Below are 19,771 nucleotides of genomic sequence, written 5' to 3'. Positions count from 1 at the left end.
TTAATAATGTGATTGTAAATTATTTTGGTCTTTTGGTTGATGCCTTATTATGATAAATATAAATGTTGTTTAATAGATATGATGAAATGAATTATTTGAGTAGTGTTAAGTACATATTTAAGGTGTTGTTTTGAGATGAAATTGTGTGATTGTTGGAAGTAGACATGAATGGTATGAATGAATGGTAAGTTAGGTATGCGACTATATTTGGACATTGTGAATTTAAATGCAAGTTAGCTTGGTGTGGGATAGATGTTTGATTTGGCAAATGGATTGTGGTGTCAATGATGACACATTGGTTAGGCACTTAGGTTGAATGTTTTGGAATGTTTAAGACTTGTTTGAATGGATTTTGAAGGCATGAAAATGGGTGAATTTGGTTTGACTTGGCATCTAAGAAAAGGGCTTTGTTTTAGCTTGTTTTGGAAGCCATTTTAGATGCACGTGGCCTAGGACACGGGTTATCACACGACTTTGTGCCACATATGGTCACACCACACAGTCATGTGTCATTTTGATTTTTGGTGCAGGTTGGTCCACACAGTCACAGAGAGTTACACGACTGTATGAACTTACTTCGAATACACACATAGTCTAGCACATGGCTTATGACACAACTATGTGACGTTATTTTGAATACTCATACGGGCAGACAAACGACATGGTACATGGCCGTATGACCCATACTTCGATTTGTACATGGTTGGCCACAAGACCATGTTTCTGATTCACACGACCTATGCTTTGTCATACATACCGTGTAACCCCCATTTTCAAAATTTTCTTTAATTTTCTATTTTATTTCAAATTAGTCCTTTAATGTTCCCAAACTATTTTTAAGGCCCCATAGGCTCAATTTAAGGCTCATAAATGTTTTTATGCTATGAACAGAAATTGGAATTGGATGTTAATATTTTAAATTGAATATTTGTTTCTATGTGATGCTAAATGTTACGATTTGTACTGTAATACTTTGTAACCTAATTCGGCGACGGAGACAGGATAGGGGCGTTACACGTTTAGTAAAAAAATTAGACTTCAAATCTTGTTAGACAAGTTTAGCCTCAGTTTTCAAGGGTGATAGTGGGATGTCTGACCTTCCCACTAAGCTTATTTTTATGTTGTTTGTGCTATATAAAGATGCCTATAGCCAACATGTTTCAAACCTTCAAACCTTTGTTTCTCTGTGTTCTTCTATACGTCTCTAAAATTTTTAGTTATCTTTGCTAGAGGGAGGGGACAAGGAAAGTTTCCAGGAGCTTGTCAAAACACCGTTGATAAGTACTAAGTGATTGGTAATTTTCGGGAAACCCTTAGGATGTTGTCGAGGGAATTTACGTATTTGCATTATTGCATGCATGATCAAATTTTCAATAGATGAATGGTCTGATGATTATGATTATTTTTATTTAGCTTAAGAAACTAGCAAAGGTCCAAGCAACCGAGGTAAAGGACTCATAGAGTAGATTCTATCCTGAAGTTCCTAGTGAGTTCCTTCTTCATTCCTTTGAGTTATGGAAATTCTATGATATGTGCGCTATGAAATGTAAGTTGTCCCTACTGAAGATGGGTCGTGTGCCTTTCATTGACGAGTGTGTAATAAGTCCATGTTATGTATGAGCATGGCCATGGTCGAGGTAAAAAAAAAACACCTTGTGTGCGAGCCCAATGCCAGACTATTTGTAATGTGTGAAAATGTGAAAAGAAGCTTATTTGTGATGCCTCCGGTAAGGCAACTTTATTTCAAACAAGACTCGCAGATCATGGTCCGACCTTGCGAGAGAACACTTATTCAATTTAACTAGGAATATGAAAACAAATATGATTTGGCTAATATGCAATTTTAGATTCTAAAAATGTGCCCGAGGCTAGCACAAGGTTGGGCTATAGGTAAACATACGTGATTTAAAGAAATGTGTATAAGTTGGCAGCATGTGTCCTCTAATGATACTGTGTGCGTTGTTTTGACTAAGTGTCGTTATTGAAAAACTGTACTGGCAACTTGGCATAATGTGTCTGTAAGACTAAGTCTCAAAAATGTCTTTATCTCTAGGTCGATTATTGATAATCCGGTAAACAATATGTGTCTACCTGGAGCTCACTAAGTTCAATTGAATTTATTTCGTTACCTTCCTTTCTAAGGTAATTGATTAGTAGAAGAAGGTTTGTAGAAAGGGACAGGGCCAGAGCTGCGTTTGCAAGTGAGCCACTTGTCTGTTTTGTGTCATGCATAGCTAGTTGGCATATGGTGTATATATGCGTTTGTACTTAACTTTTGTTTTACCCCACAACCGTACTATTTTTGTCTTAAAGTTGAACTGCCCTTATTATTCACGTGTACACCAAACTTCATTGATTCCCAGTTTACAAACTTGCATTTTCTATTAAATGTATTTACCATACATGGCCGCATATATTTTAAAGATTGTATTTATTAATTCCTATTATTTTCTTTAAGGATGTGTTATTAAATGAACCAAAAATAATGGTCATTAACTAAAAGAAGAACTTTTCCAATTAATTTCTTAAAGATTTAAATTAAGCGAAGAGATTTGAGTCTATTAATAAGGCGCCAGTTCGTTAAATAGTTTGTTTGATTGATTAATATACACAATGTCTTCTTGACGGGCTAAAAGGTACCATAGATAATCAACCAACTAAACCTTAATCTTCTAAAAAAATGTTTGTGGAATGTACATAATTACTGGTAATCATCTTATGATCACATGCATACATTTTACATATGAAATGATGAGATACTTACATATCTAAATATAAACTAATTTAATTTTCAAATTTGTGACTCAACCTTTTACTTCTTTTTTTTTTTATACTATCTTCTTGAAATGATATCATATATTAACCTTTAATTAAGGTTCAATTTTTTGCCACTCACAAAAATTTGAAGTTGAATAAATTACATTTTTTTTTCATTAGAAAACTTGTTTATATTAATTGCATTATTGAAAAATATGTTTATATTAGGAATTAATGAAGGGTAAGACTAATGTGATAAACGACCAATTTCATTCGTAAGGGTATTTATGTAATTATACAAATTATGTAAATTTTTGTACCTAACTTAAATTAAAGTATTACTAAAAATAATTTCTTTTTTAAAAAGATTAATTTTTGCATGGCAATTTTGACCTTTACATTTTTGGTTCTCATGGAATCTTAGAATGTGTACTTCTATATTATAAGTAATAAATTAATAATGGAAAAATTATTATATGAATAATTTTCATTGATAAATTATTATATGAATTTTTCTCATCATTTCATATATGGTTTTATTCATTATTTTGTGTCATATCTGTAATTTTTTTCCAACTCAAATTAAACAAACAAAAAAAAAATCTCCACGTTAGATTTTGGGTTACTCAACCCTATCATGGAGATTTGTTTATTATTATTATTTTTTTTACCTTTCTTCATCTTCTATTTCCATATTTCAATGAGATGAGCTGAGAAGAAGTTTAAAATTTAAAACTTCCAATGATCAAACCTTTAACTAACAAACGACAGAAAAAAAAGTTGCCTAAAATTAAAGTTTAAGATTAACAACTTAGGAAAAAGGGATTTTAAGTTGTAAGCAATTCAACATCAGCAATGGAAGGATTACAGAATCTGGTATGTTCCTTCTCAGAGGATGCAAAATGAGGATCCCCTTTTTTCTTGTCGAAAATCCTCTACAGTCCTCGCGGCGGCAACGGCTGTGGAGCAGTCCCGACGATTCTTCCGTCAATATCATTCGTGTTTGTTAACAGGACCCAAACAAGTTGTCTCGTTGTAGAGGTGTTCAGAACTATATCGAATTTGCTTCATTGCTGAAATAATCGTCAACTACTCCCTCAAACGCCGTGTACGACAGTGGGCTTGCAAGGTTCTCAAGCGATTAAAAGACGATTGATGTAATGTTATTAACCCTTTCAAATCTAGGTAGGTTTCGTATAAGAAAATGGGTACTATTTTTGCCATGGGAAAGGGTATTCAAATACTTTATTTTTTCTGACATGAAAATTCTGAAAATGCAAGTAGTTTATATAAATTTTAAAAAATACTTTCTCAAGATTCAAGAAATTAAAGCCTAAATTCTCAATATCAAAATTAAATCAAAACTCTGGTAACGAAAAGTTAATTTTTTTTATATTTACAATGAAATTAAATAATTGATAGAAAAGAACGATGAAGAACAAGGTAAAAAAGAAAAAATATATATCAGATCTCCATGAAGAAGGGCTGAGCTGTTGATTAATCATGAACCCAAAATCTGATGTGGAGAGTTCTTTTTCTTTTCTTTTTTTTTCAATTTTGAGTTGGAAAAAAATTGCTGAATATGAACATATGGGCTATGTAATAATTTCTCTTGGTAACGGCTTTGTTAAATTTTTTTAAAAAAAAAAAGAAAAGAAAAAAGAGAGAGACTAAATTTAAGAACAGATTTGTAATAGAATTGTGACTGAAACAATAATTAATTGCAAAATCCGTCACTAATGTCGACACCAAATGACTAATTAGATAAATTAATCAAAATAATTGTCATCCGTATGACTAATTAGATTAATTATCATAAAAGAAAATTTATAAAATCAAACAAGTAGATGAATATCGTTGTTGTTTTGATTAATTCCAAGAGGATAATATAAGTTTTTTACTTTTAGTCAATGAGGATCTAAAGAGTATTTTGTCTTTAATGAAACCCCATGTACTTCAAAATAGATTGAACTATTTTTTATTATTATAGGTATAGCAGCCGTAGGCTTGATAAATATATATTTTTTGCTATAATAGCAGATTTAGTCCTTAGTGCTTATATTTTTTGTTACTTTAGTATTGATTAACTTTTTTATCAATTTAATTTTCAACCTGCAAAACTTAGTTAAATTATTTCCATTTAAGAAAAAATTGACTCTACTATTTATAGGCACTAACGTAGTACTTACTTAACCATTCATAAAAATTCAAATCAATTATTCATTCTACCAATAAAATACATGTGGATTGACATGTTAGTACCGCTAACATTTATTAACATTTTAACAAATTTTCATCCGAATTTTGTAATAGAAAATTATGTAATAAAAAAAAAAGAGATTAGGAGTTGAATTTTGTGATTGTGTAATATTTTTTAGACCAAGTCATAGTCATAGAGTCATCGGATTTTATACAAATGTCAAATATATTATAATAATTTATTGGTATTCTACAAGCTTTAAATAGAATATAAAAATGTAGCAAAGTGGGAGAATTAAATATTGAACAACCTCAAAAGGCTCTGCTTTGGGACTTATTAAGATTATTAATAATCTAAATCAAGTTGTTATTATGGTTAAAAATCAAGTCAATGGATGCTGATTTAAGTGGTTGGGAACTATGATTTTTTTTTCTTTTAATTAATTATGGGTCTTAATATTTACCAAGTTGATAATCATATTGGCTCATTTTCGCTGTCATCAATAGCTATTTCTTTTCATTAATACAGTATTTAAATAATTCTTGATGTAGCAACTTTCCAAAAGTTTACTTTTTCTCATGGAGAATCCAAGTCTTCTTCCATTTTATTAGAACTTTCTTCTATATTTTCTTCCCACTTTGTTTTTTTTTCTTACAGTATCATCTCCCTTGCATTTATGAAAGTCTTTTAATTATTAGATCTTGAATGAAATTAGATACTTAATTAATACTGACTTTTGTTAAGATGATATATCTAAAAATATATAGTTAATTAGGCATGTTGATTATTTGTATTAATTTAAATAGGCTTAAGGGTATAAAAAGTCTTCAATTATTTAAAAAAAAAACAATTAAGCTCTTCTTCTTTTTTTGCACTCAATTGAGCACTGAACTTTCAAAATGTATCAAAGAGGCCCTCAAACTTCTTCAAGAAAAGCAATTAAACCCCTGCTTTTTTTTCACTCAGTTGGGTACTTGAACTTTCAAAATGTATTAAAAAGACCCTCAAAATTTTTCAAAAAAGTAATGAAGCCGCTACTCTTATTAAAAATTAGAAAAAAATATATAATAATGTCGCAACACAGCGCAACATGTGACGAAAATGATAAAAAAATAAAAATCAATAAAAGTTATAGAAAATTATAAAATGTTTCTTTTGGTACAATAATTTTTATAAAAAAATTTTAACAAAATTTATATTTCTTTACATTTTTATAATTTTCTTACGATTTTATAAAATTTTATAAATTTTTTTATATTCCGATATACTTTATATTCTTTTACCATTTTCATAAAATTTTATATTTTTTACGATTTTTATATTTTTTATATTTTTTAATATTTTTTTAATATTTGAATTTTTTATTAACATTTAATAATATTTAGTTTTTTATAATTTTTTTTCTAATTTTTAATAAAATCAAGGGCCTAACTCTTTTTTTTTTAAGTTTGAGGGTTTTTTTAATGTATTTTGAAAGTTCAAGCATCCAATTAAGTGCCAAGAAAAAGTAGAGGCTTAATTGCTTTTTTTGAAAAGGTTTGAGAGCTTTTTTAAATGAATTTTGAAAGTTCAAATACTCAAATCAGTGAAAAAAAATTAGGGGCTTAAATTTTTTGATAAAGTTTAAGGCCTTTTTGAACCCTTAAGCTATTCAAATATATAAAAATATTTTTTAAAAAAAATTGAAACGTTTCACTTAAAATTTTATAAAAAATATATAATAATATAAAGGTTTAACGGTGCAAAAAACCCTTAAACTTTTTCAAAAAAGAGCAATTAAGCCCTTGCTTTTTTTTTCAATCATTTTGGTACTTGAACTTTCAAAATACATCAAAAAAGTCTCAAACCTTTTCAAAAAAAAAAAGAAGAAGAAGAAATTAAGCCCTTTTTTTTTTGCACTCAATTGGGTACTTGAACTTTCAAAATGTATCAAAAAGATTCTCAAATTTTTTTCAAAAAAAGCAATGAAGCCCCTGCTTTTATTAAAAATTATAAATAAATAAAATCTATAAATATTATTCAATTTTAATAAAAATTCAAATATTAAAATTTTATTAAAATTAGAAAAAATATAAAAATTGTAAAAAATATAAAAAAATTGTAAATTTTTATAAAAATCATAAAAATATAAATATATAGAAATATAAAATTTTATAAAGTTGTAAGAAAATTATAAAAAAATATAAAGAAATATAAATTTCGTAAAAAAAATTATAAAAATTATCGTACTAAAATAAGCATTTTATAATTTTTCTATATATTTTATTGATTTCTTTATATTTTTCGCCACATGTCACGCTATGTTACAACACATGATGACTTTAATTGAAAAAAAAAAACTAGGGGTCTTTAATTATTTTATGATTTTTATAAAATTTTAATTTTTTAATTTTTTATGATTTTTATAAAAAAATATAAATTTTAAATTTTTATTAAAATTTAATAATTTTTATTTTTTCTAATTATTTTTTTCTAATTTTTAATAAGAGCATGGGCTTAATTACTTTTTTAAAAAATTTTTAGTATCTTTTTTATGCATTTTGAAAGTTCAAGTACCCAATTAAGTGAAAAGAAAAGCAGAGGCTTAATTGCTTTTTTTTTGAAGAAGTTTGAGGACTTTTTTTATGCATTTTGAAAGTTCAAGTACTCAATTAAGTGAAAAAAAAATGAGAGGAATTTTTTTTAAAATTTTAGGACTTTTTACATCCTTAAACCTAATATAAATTTTTTATTTGTTAATTTGGATATATGATATTAAAATAATAAATAAAAATTTGTATGTTCATAAAAATAAAATAAGTAATATTACAACATGAAACCGATAAAGTGATTATAATTTAAATAAATAAATGTGATGTTATCTTTATTCCAATGATTCATAAATTTTATTGGTTGATTTTAATTTAATTAAAGTAAATATGAAAAGGAATTAAAAGTGATTTTATATTAAATAATTAAATTCATAAATTTGATTTATTTAATTAAAGTAAACCTAAATGATATCGTTTAAATATATAAAAAAATCTTCATATTTAAATGATTTTTATAAGAATTAAAACAAAGATTATTATTATAAATGTTGCTTACAATTATATTATTTTAATGTTTGAAGTTTAAATTATTTATTATATAAAACCTAAATATTATTAATGATAAAAAATTATATTTAAAACTTAAATTAAAAATATTTAAATATAACTAAAAAAGGAAGTATTTTAAACTCAAACTTTCCATATATGCTTGGGTTCTTTCTTTTATATATATATATATTTATATATGATATGTTAACAATTTAAATATTAATAAAAACAATGTATTAAATAAAATAAGCTTAAAATAAGAATTAGAAAAACTTTTAAAATTAGTAGAATTCAAATTTATTTAAGGTTTGAGTTACATGCTGAAAATTAAAATTTCTTATGATATCTAAGAAGATTTAAATAAATATTGGGTTCAAAAAATAAACTTGGCAAAAAAAATTAGGCCCGTTTAAAATATAAATTAAGCTTGAGCTTCGACACTTAAAACTTGAGTTCATTTTTTAATTATGTAATATATTATTTTATTTTTATATATTATGTCAATAATGCAACCATTAAAAAATGTTATGTTGTATATTTTTAAAATTCCAATAAAAATATTATATTATTATATTAATAATAACATATTTTTTGTAAAAAAGTTTATATTATCATATCTAAAATAATTTCAAATTTGTCATTTATAAATATAGATAAATTTAAGTAAAATTTAAAATTTATGTTTTGAGTAAGATCCAACTTAAATAAATATAAAATATATAAAACTAACCTGAATATAACTAAGCTTAACCATAAACATCTTTAACTAGTCGAAATAATAATATTGTACCGGAAAAAAATGATAATAATATTTTTCTAAAGGAGATAAAGTTAAGAAATATGCTAAAAACTAAACATAATGTTAATTTGTTATGCTTGTTGTATTTCTATTTTTATTTTAAGTGTTAAAGCCATAAACTTGGCAAGTAACATCTGAAATTAAAATTGAATATTTTTATGGAAATGTGTGATAGTTCTTCTAAGAGAGCATAAATATAAAATTAACCTTTCAAGTATATGGTTTTTCTAATTAAATATTAAAGTGTTTTTGAGGTAAACAAGTGATATTGTTAATTTTGCCCCATTTTATTTTGTAAAATGAGTCATAATTGATAGTTTATGGTATCACTTTTGATAAATAATAATAATAATAAAAGCACTTAAATAAAAAATAATATAATATAGGAGTTAATTTTATAATTTTTTTAGTACAATAATGTTTCAAACCTAAACTATATCTAATAAAGATGAACACCCAACTACTAAATCATAATTTAAGGTTTAAGCCAATTTATAATAAAGCCTTCCCAAAATTAAACTAGTATAATGTAACTATCTGGTGACATGCATTAGAACAAGGGATCAAAGACTTGATTTAATGGTCCAAGTAAGGGGTTTTGGTAAATTAATTTGTCAGATGGCTTAAGCCAGCAACATATCAAATTAATTATAATAACCTTCGTTTTCTTAAAAGATACATCATTTCTTAAAGTAGTTGGGAACTTCTTTCATTGGATTTGCAAATCTTGCTCACAAATTTTAAAACAAGATAAATAAAAACACTTTTTCTTTTATGTTTATTATTTGTATATCAAATTAAACGTAAGATGTTATAATTTGAGGGGATAAAATATACTTATAGGTCGTACCCTTTAATTGATTGTTCTATAGGTCTTATAATTTAGCCAGGCATTTCCTGGTTTTGATGCTAACTATTATTTTTTTTAGTTTATCCTTAATCCCAAATTCCTAGTTAAATAATATTCACACGAGGAGATGGCGGCAACAAACGCAAATAATAGCAAGTACGTACAAAGTCATAAATTTTGTATTGAAGGTGGTGAACTGTGATAAAAACATAAATTTTAAAAGTTCAAAAGTGAAAAAAAAAATAAAATAAAATGGTCTAAATTGAAGAAATAAGAATTTAGAGAAGAAAAAATGTATTTTTTTCCTTGGAAGAAGGACTAAAATTGAATTTTTTTAATTTGTAAAAGACAATCAAAGAAAAATCATACCTATTTAACTAGGGGTGAATCCCTGGCTTTGTCCATAAGGAGGAGGGGCTTTGTCTCCTCTGTTCTTAGAAATATTTATTGTTAGTTATTAAAATGATAAAATTATATTTTAATATCTAAAAATTTATAATTCAGTTTTGATTTTTAATATTATAAATTTTTTTTATTTTACAGTTGTTCAATTATCTTATATTTAAGCTTAAATATTTGTGACTATGTTAAGGATTGAACTTCTCAAAGTGATGAAATAAGAATAAAAACTTTTCAAACATGGTTAAACAAGGACTAAAGTAAATCATTCTAAATATAACACCAATTAAAATATATGTTATATAATCGTTGATACTATCATCTTCAATAACTATGAAATTGAGATAAAAGATACAGGGTTGATTATGTTCTTTTTCAAACCATTATAACTAAAAAAAATACAACATGATTATAATAAATTATAGTCCTAATTCTAATATGAATAAAATTAAAAAGATTTAATCTTTATTTGATATTTTAAAAGTTTTGACCTACATTGTTAACTTAAACTATAAATGCTTTCAACTAGAAATTTTATTAGTGGTAAAGCAATAAGGATGATTTTGTTACACAAATTGAGGTGCAACACATGACAATTATGACTGAAAACCAGACTATGGGTTGCTAATTGTTGTAGGCAAAGGAGATCTCCCAATGATTGCCCGGAATAGAGTGAGGCTAGGTGAAGAAGTGTACGAAACTTCTTGTACTGCACCTCTAACTGTTGCAAATGTTGAAAACGTCAAATTTTGTCTATCCCTTGCTTCCCGAAATGATTAACTTCACCCCTAATCTGATTTTATCACTGAAAGAATTAGTAAATGTGATTCAACCTGATTTTATTATAAATAATTTTAAATTCAAAACTATCTAAGTAGAATTATTTAACAAGTAATTTAGAATAATTAGATCTTAAAGTGAATAAAATTTATCATCCTCAACATAAAAAAACTTGAACCTCAAATTTAAATAACTTGAAATTAGAAATATACTCAAACTTGAAAAAAAAATTAAAATCAATTCTGGAGGCATAAGAGATATTTCATACCTGCATAGTGTTATACCAGGGAGCATAGTTCCCAAATGGCACAAATTTCATTTCTTTGGCAAGCATGTTGGCAATGTTAGTGGGATCTTTGAGTCTTGATACCTGTCGCAAATTTTTAGTTAAAATTTAGGCTAATGGAGCTTGAAAGATACCATTAAAGACTTGACTTATTGTATAAGAGAATTTGAATACTGCTCTTGAAAGTTTCAACAAAATAGATTTGATATTGATTTCTAAATTATATGTTCGATATTTAGGCCTACACCATTAACACACCATAAGAAAGAAAGAGTTACAGTTAGACATGTCAATTGAGCAAGTTGGGTTGGTTTACATTTGGTTAATGTTGATCTAACCGATTTTAGTTTTAAAATTTTGGGTCATTTTGAGCTCAGTTAATTTCAATTTTAGGTTTAATTTTGAGTTTGAGTTATTTTAGGTTTGAGGCTTGTGTTTTTCAAATTAGGCTATTGCATGTTTAGATCATTTCGGTTTGAGTTATTTTAGGTTTGAATTATTTCAAGTTTTAGTTGTTTCATATACAATCATTCAAGCCAGCTTTAATTCGAGTCAATTTGAAAAATTATTGGAATTATTAGTTTTTTATAATCAATTTAGCTACAATCGAGTCAAGTTGAGTTTGTGTTTGGATTGATCAAGATAGGAGTTGAAGTAACAGGTGTAGTTTTCTGACACCTTATATCAGACCCAATTAGAGTATCAGAATATAAAATGCCGCATTCAAATGTCGAAAAACCTATTTTATCATTTCACTCTATTAAAATGGTAGTGTAGTGTAAATTATTATATTTTTTAAAAATTTGGCAGCATTTCTGCTTGGTTTACATAAAACCCCTGCAAAATTTAGATTTTTTAATACATATTTAAATCATCTCCCAAATCAAATCCCAACACTTCGATATTTTGAAACATACCACAAACTAAGCATATTATTTTAGAACAATTTAATTAACTACTAATATTATAATTATAGTAACCAAAAGTTAATTTTTTTTGGTCACAAACACATATCTATACAAATGACTTTACTAAAACCAAGTACATGTAAACTTGAAACAAAACAAAACATACGAACTTTGTAGAGTCCAAGATTTTTTGGTTGGATGCTGACGAATCTGAGTACAAAATTTCAAAATATACCTATCTTGCATATGAAAACAAGACCAATCAGTGAGTATTAATTTCAAACGGTATTACTATAACTTAATTAATATAGCATGAAATTTAAATAATTGGATTCAGTTGATTTGTTACTTTCTTAAACCAATTCAAGTATGTTTCATATTAAAGTTTATCCAAACATTAATATGCACATGTATCCCAAACAAACCAAATGCGATATTATAACTAACCAATCTATCTTAACGAACTTATTAACACTTTAAGCTAACGATGTATGCTGCCTGATTCGATTTTGTCTCATTTTGTCATATTGCATCACATTTCCAGTTTGAATCAAACCATTCTTCCTGTTCGATATTGATGTTTCGCTAATACATAGCTCGGATCTGAACTAATTTACAGATCCTATTAATATTGTAATTCGGCACCCAATGCCTCATCGATACATCCCGAACTAAACAAAGTGCGCCCAGCACTCATCGGTTAACCTGAAGCAATAATCGTACCCAGCTCTCGTTGATACATTCGAAGGTTAGTGCACCCAGAGCTCATCGACCTATAGTCGAAGTAATTTTATATCGGCACATCCGACGTAAACAATTTGCGCCCTGCGCTCATCGGTTCAACCGAAGTAGTAACTGTGAAAGCCATGGTTGGGACATTCGAAGGAAAATGCGCCTAGTGCTTATCTACTTATAGTCAAAGCAATTATTATTATTTTACTCGATTCTATAACTCATTAATTATTCTCAACTTTGCCCAACAATTACTACAACAACCCGTAGTCTAATTTCATTCTCAGTTTAGTTTCTATTCCATTGATCTTAATAACAAAGCTTTTGTTGAATGTCATTTCATATAAACATGACATGATTCATCTCATGTTCAAGTCTAACGCGCAATTTTATTAAATTATACTATTTCAAATTTTTATACAATTTAACTCTCTATCACAATAATTAAACTCAACATTGTATTTCTAGTCAGCCACTCATATGTAACTTCCTTCGTTTTGCCAACTTACCTAACAATGAAATTAAAATGAAATATAAATAATAAGTTGAGTTATTGTGATACTTACAGGGAATTTCGAACTATTCGTCAGTGACTTTAGCTTTTTCCTTCGCTTTTGAAGAAATCGGTTCGTCAGTAGCTACGAATTAACATAAAAAAATAACATCAATAAGTCAATTATTATCTCAAACAAACTTTACATTTCATTCAATTTAAATTCTTAAAATCAAAACAAGCATAACTATCCATTCTAAGCGTTGATTTATAATTCGACTTCATTTACTTCTATTTTAGACCCTCTATTATCGATTTCTAACAAGATCTCATAACAACTCTACTTGATATCCACTTTATTTTCTCAGGTGAAAAATCTAACATCTAACTTCAAAATATTGCCATTTTTCATGCATGCACTAAAAATTTATCAATTTAACATAAAAAAACATAGAAAAATTATTAATGGTAACTTTCTAAAACCTTAATAGTTTTATAAATTGATACACAATTTAATTAAATTATGATTCCCTGATCTCAAAAACATAAAATTTATAAGAAAAGTAATAATTTACACTCACCAATTTCTGGGTTAAAGCTTGAAAACCCTAAGTAATTTCCTCTATTTCTTTCCTTTTTTTCTTTCTTGCTTGTGGAAGGATGGAGAAGACATCTTCTCTCTCCTTCCACTTAAACCATTTCACTTTATTATTATTTTCTTTTTTTAATAATAAATAATAATTATAACATAACGGCTCATTTTTTAAGCCACAAATTTGGCATGTCTTAGTGCCATTTTAAATTTTGGGGCTATTAGCAATTTTAGTCCATTTAACTATTTTCAAATTAAAATTTATAGCGATCTAACTTTATAATTTCATCCTTGGACTAGATTAAATTCTCAAATAAACTAAATTACTTATCCTCAATTCAATTCATTTACAATATAACTCCTAAATATTTTTATTAATTATTTACAAACTCGATTCATTAAAATAAAACCCAAAACCATACTTTTCGACACCACTGTACCGAGTTGTTACATAGTTAGTATTGAGCAATCAAGGAAAAGAAAGAGATCCTCCACAGAATTCCCAAACATAAGGCAGGTGAGTTTTGTTTGCATGAAGTGCTTTTTAAACTTAGGGCTTGTTAAGGTATCCTTGTCACACCCTAGTTTGGTGAACCAGTTCGGTTTGGGAGACTGGCGGAGACAACCTAAGTTGTGAGGCTTAGACAAGATATGGTTAGTAACTTCATGGAGGAGCAATATGAAGAACTTTACCAATGCAATGGAGTGCCAGTCTGAGTGGTAGCGAGATTATAGTTAGGGCGAGGACCTTATTATGTAGATTTTCCTAACCACTCATGTTTTAGTAGTAAGTACGATGACTTGTAGGATAAGTTTAGGTCACCTAGCATCCTAGTGAAGGAAACGTGTCAATAATTAGAACACTTGTAGAGCCTTGTAGGATGTGATTAATTATTAGAAGTGTGCCAGAAAGTAGTGATTAGAGATAATCCTGATTGGGATTTGGATATGAGTTATTTATAAATAGGATAGTGTGATAGTGGAGAGAAGATTTCTGATTCATCTTCTCCACCAAACTTTGTTATCATCAAAAAACCCAGGAGAGTTTTTCTTTATTGTGTAAACTGCAAAAGTTTAGGAGAACTTCTGTGCTAGTTGTCTGCTAGTAAATTCTTAAACCTTCCATTAAGTTTTACCAGATAGATAGAAGTTAACTTAAGAAAGGATTGGTAGGATTTCTTTGAATACGAGATAGGAAGGAAACTCCTATTTAGAAATTTTTTGCACGTCTATAGATTCTTGTTGTATCATAAGTCTTTGGTTATTTTCGATGATTAAAGAAGTTGTTTTATTGCTTAGCTAAATAAATAGGAGAAAGTCTCGGTGCAAAAGGAAAAGAATCGGTAGAGTAGATAAAGCTCTGAGTCAAGTATTCTAGTGAGTTCCTCTATACCTTGTGTCTATTATATGTGTTAGTTTGTTTACCTCTAAAATCCATATAGCCAGGTAAGTGGCTTAGTTATTTGTTTTTGAAGTTCATGCCTGAGGAGTCTCATTCAAAGAGTTGGCGCATACATGGTTAAACACGGTTAAACAAGCCCAGAAAACCTAGTATATATATACAGCATGAGTACTCTTTCTTTGGTGCACAAGTTCCATACCCAGATGAGTGTAAAGAGGTACAGGAGGGATGTTCTATATAATGGATAAGAAGATATCAGATAATGTGTTTTACCTCTGGTATGACACTTAGATGCAAACCATGATCGATAAAAACCCGACCTTGTGGGAGAATACTTATGTATTCATATAAGGATGGGGAATTAGGAGGATACGGAGGTAATGTTTTTATATATATTAGATGAATGGATTTGAAGATACAAGAAAAATAGGGTTCTTTGGGAACTGGGATCAGAAGTTAACACAAGAAAGGGAGTACATAGAAAAAAAAAAGGGTTGCATGTGGTATTGCACGTTGCATGAAAGCATGAATAGTAAGCTTGTCTATCATAACTGGTAGTCCACACAAGTGGCATATTCACAGAGCAGATGTTCCTGTGATTGCCATATATGATATTAGAAACTGGTGTTGTTCTCCAATAAGCTAAGTTGATTTGCGGTTTCATCTACCATTTGATCTGAGACTAGAGTAATGAATTTTCCAAATATGGCGAATTAGTCGAGTCCCTTTTTCTTAATGTCTAATAGTAATTAAGGTGGGCTCGTTTTTCTCAAGAACTCACTAAGTTCATAGTAACTTACCCAATTTTTCTTACTTTAAGGTTCTTAGGTTAAACGTGGTGACTGAAGAGATACAACCATTTCATTTTAAATTATGATACCAACCACTAACATGTTTTTAATGGATGACGTACAATTTTATTTTGTGAAATGAGTCGTAATTGATAGTTTATGGTATCACTTTTGATTAAAAAAAATAGGTACCTAAGTAAAAAAAAGTATAATAGGAGCCAATTTTATAGTTTTTTTTAATAAAATGATTATTCAAACTCAAACTGAATCTAATAAAGATGAACATCCAACCACTAAACCATAATTTAAGGTTTAAGCCAATATATAGGAAAGCCTTAACAAAATTAAACTAGTATAAGGTAACTATCTGGTGACATGCATTAAAACAAGGGGTCAAAGACTTGATTTAAGACTTTAATGGTCCAAGTAAAGGGTTTTGGTAAATTAAGTTGTTAGACGGCTTAAGCCAACAACATATCAAATTAATTATAATAACCTTCATTTTCTTAAAAAGTAAATCATTTGCTAAAGAAGTTGGGAATTTCTTTCATTGGATTTGCAAATCTAGCTAACAAATTTTAAAACAAGATAAATAAAAACACTTTTTTCTTTTTATGTTTATTATTCGTATATCAAATTGAAATGTAAGATCTTATAATTTGAGGGGATAAAAAATACTTAATAGGTTGTTTTAGAGGTGCGCATCGCCAGGCTAAGCCGGGCATAACCAAAAATTTAGGTCTGTTTGTTAGGCACGGGTTAACAAATAGGCTTGTTAAAATCTGGGCCAGACTCGGTCCTCCCGTATTAATTTTTTATATAATTTTTAAATATATATAATGCATTAAAAATACTAAAAACATTAAAATAAATATTTCTCAAAAAATTAAAAATAAATTTTAAAAAATATATATACTTAAATAGCATTAAGATAGATGCAACTTAACAAGCAAATGTCTCTAAAATAATAACAAAATTAACAATAAAACAAGTGTTATACAATATCCAAACAATAATAACAAAATAGTAGTAACATAATAGTGAAATGGTAGCAAAATTATGAGAAAGCAACAAGAAAATAACATTAAAACTAGGGGTGAGTGTACGATCGAATCGAATCAAATGAAAAAAATTTCAAGTTAATCGAGTTGATGAATCCTATTTTATCATCCTAACTCGATTTGGAATTTTCTCGAATCAAGTCGAGTGAGATGGAATTCTAATCGAATCGAATCAAATATATTTGTTCGAGTTAAATTTAAGAAAACTGACTTTGGATCCTTATAACCGCTGTCACCCACCGTAATCAAATTTGCCCATCGTAATCAAATTTGTTATTAACTTTCATCTATTCATAATTTATTTAGTAATATTTTATGTACGAGTTAGCTTCTTTACTTGTTTAGTGTTTCAATTATTTTCTGATTTTCGTCACTATGCATTTTTAAATTTAAAAATATATTAAATGTAAAAAATGTGATTTTTAATAAAAGTTATCTTAAAGATAAAATGTGAAATAGATAGCAACATAAAATTTTGACACAAATATTTATGGCATCATCAATAATTCAATTTTAACATAAATTTATAAAGATTTAATATGATTAAATAATTTAATAATATAAATAGTATAAAATATAAAGTCTAATTTAATAATATAAATGATAGGCATAAATAAAGCTATTACTATTTAGGTTTAGGGATTTTTTTGGATGATTTTTTATTTGGGGTAAAGCGTGAAAAGTAAAAGTTTAGGGGGAAAATAAAAGTTTTGAGGGTTGGGGGAGGAAAATTTTAGGGGGAAAGTGGGAGGGAGTAAAAGTATTGAGGAAAAAGCAAAAAGGTTTGGGGGTTTTGGGTAAAAATATAAAATGTTATAGTTTGGTATTCGGTTTATTCGAATTATTTGGATTCAAAAATTAAACTCGATTTGAACTCAAAATTTGAAAAAAATTCGAGTTGACTCGATTAATCCGATTTAATCGAATTGTTTAACTCGAAATTCGATTTTTTTTATTTTTTCAAGTTGAATCGAGTTTTGCTCATCTCTAATTAAAACAATAAAAAATAGCAGACTTTTTTGTTCTTTTGTAAATTCGAGCAGGTCTAGGCCCAGGCAAAAAATGCCTTACCTGAAGCCCAGCCCGTTTTTTAAACGAATCTTATTTTTTTCCAAGCCCATTTGTTGGGCCTATATTTTTATATAAAATTTCACACTTTTTGAGTGGGCCTTCAGATGGGACCGAATGACCCAATCCATGAGAAGGTCTAGGTCGTACCCTTTCTATAAGTCTTATAATTTTAGCCAGGTATTTCCTGATTTTGATGCTAACTATTTTTTTTTTTTGAGCAAGTACAAAGTCATAAATTTTGTATTGGAGGTTGAGATAAAAATAAAAAATTTAGAAGGTTAAAAGTAATTTTTTTAATTAAAATAGTCTAAATTAAAGAAACAATTATTTAGAGAAGAAAAAATGTAATTTGTTTCCTTCGAAAAAAATTAAAAAAAAGGACTAAAATTAGTTTTTTTTTTTACTTTTTAAAAAACAGTAAAAGAAAAATTATAGCTATTTAACTAGGGATGAATCCCTGGCTTTGTACATAAGGGGGAGGGGCTTTGGCTTCTAGGTTCTTCAAAATATTATTTATGATAAAATTATATTTTAATATCTAAAAATTTATAATTCAATTTCAATATTTAATATTATTAAATTTTTTATTTTACACTTGTTTAATAAGGGTATTTTGAATTTAAACTTAAATATTTGTGATTATGTTAAAGATGGAACTTCTCAAAGTGATCAAATAAGAATTAAAAATGTTCAAACATAGTTATACCTGAATTAATGGAAACTGATTGTTAGATATTCCTGAACTAATGGAAACTGATTAAACAGATCAAGATCCTAATGGAAAAAGAAAATTAGATTCAAATATTCTAAAAGATAATTATTTAAGATCCTTTGATAAAAGAATGTTTGTCTTAGAATTCAAACAAAAAATTCTAAAATTAATGATTTAACTGAAGATCTAGCAATCAGGACTTCTATTAATGAATATACTAATACAGAAAAGTAGAAATCAAAAAAATTTAATAAAAAATTTATTGGACTCTTTGAACCTAATAAAATCACTACTAGAATACAACCAAATTTGTTACATCTAAGAGATCCATCAATTCTAGAGATTGGATGCTAGATAGAATTAATAGTTCAAGTACATTTATACCAGTTAGTACAATAGAATGTGTCGTTTGGTGATAAATTATATTTTAAAAATACAGCAATAACAAGTACAAATGATAATCTAGTTTTACACTCAAATACTCAAATAGGTGAAGATGAGGAAAATCCAAATAGAAGTTCTATATCTTCAACACCAATAAGAATGAAAACAGTTCATGTTCCTATTTTTCCTACAGAACCAAGTAGAAATTATATATATATTCTAGAAACACTAGATGGAAGAAATACAAACTTCAATAATACTCCAACAAATGAAACTTGGAACAAGTGATATTATTACATTCTCAAATTTCCAATCCAGGAAACATTACACATATATTGAAATTACATTTTAATTTATAGAATATAAAACGTATTCTTTACATGATTTACTAGATATTAGAGCTACAACTAGTAGTTGTAGAAAAAATATTATTCCTTTAGAAAAATGGGAACCTAAGAAGCATCTATTAGAACC

The sequence above is a fragment of the Gossypium hirsutum genome, chromosome A13, assembly GCF_007990345.1.
Source record: "Gossypium hirsutum isolate 1008001.06 chromosome A13, Gossypium_hirsutum_v2.1, whole genome shotgun sequence".
Classification (NCBI taxonomy): domain Eukaryota; kingdom Viridiplantae; phylum Streptophyta; class Magnoliopsida; order Malvales; family Malvaceae; genus Gossypium; species Gossypium hirsutum.
The sequence above is the reverse complement of the archived record's forward strand: the minus strand, read 5'-3'. Positions refer to the sequence as shown.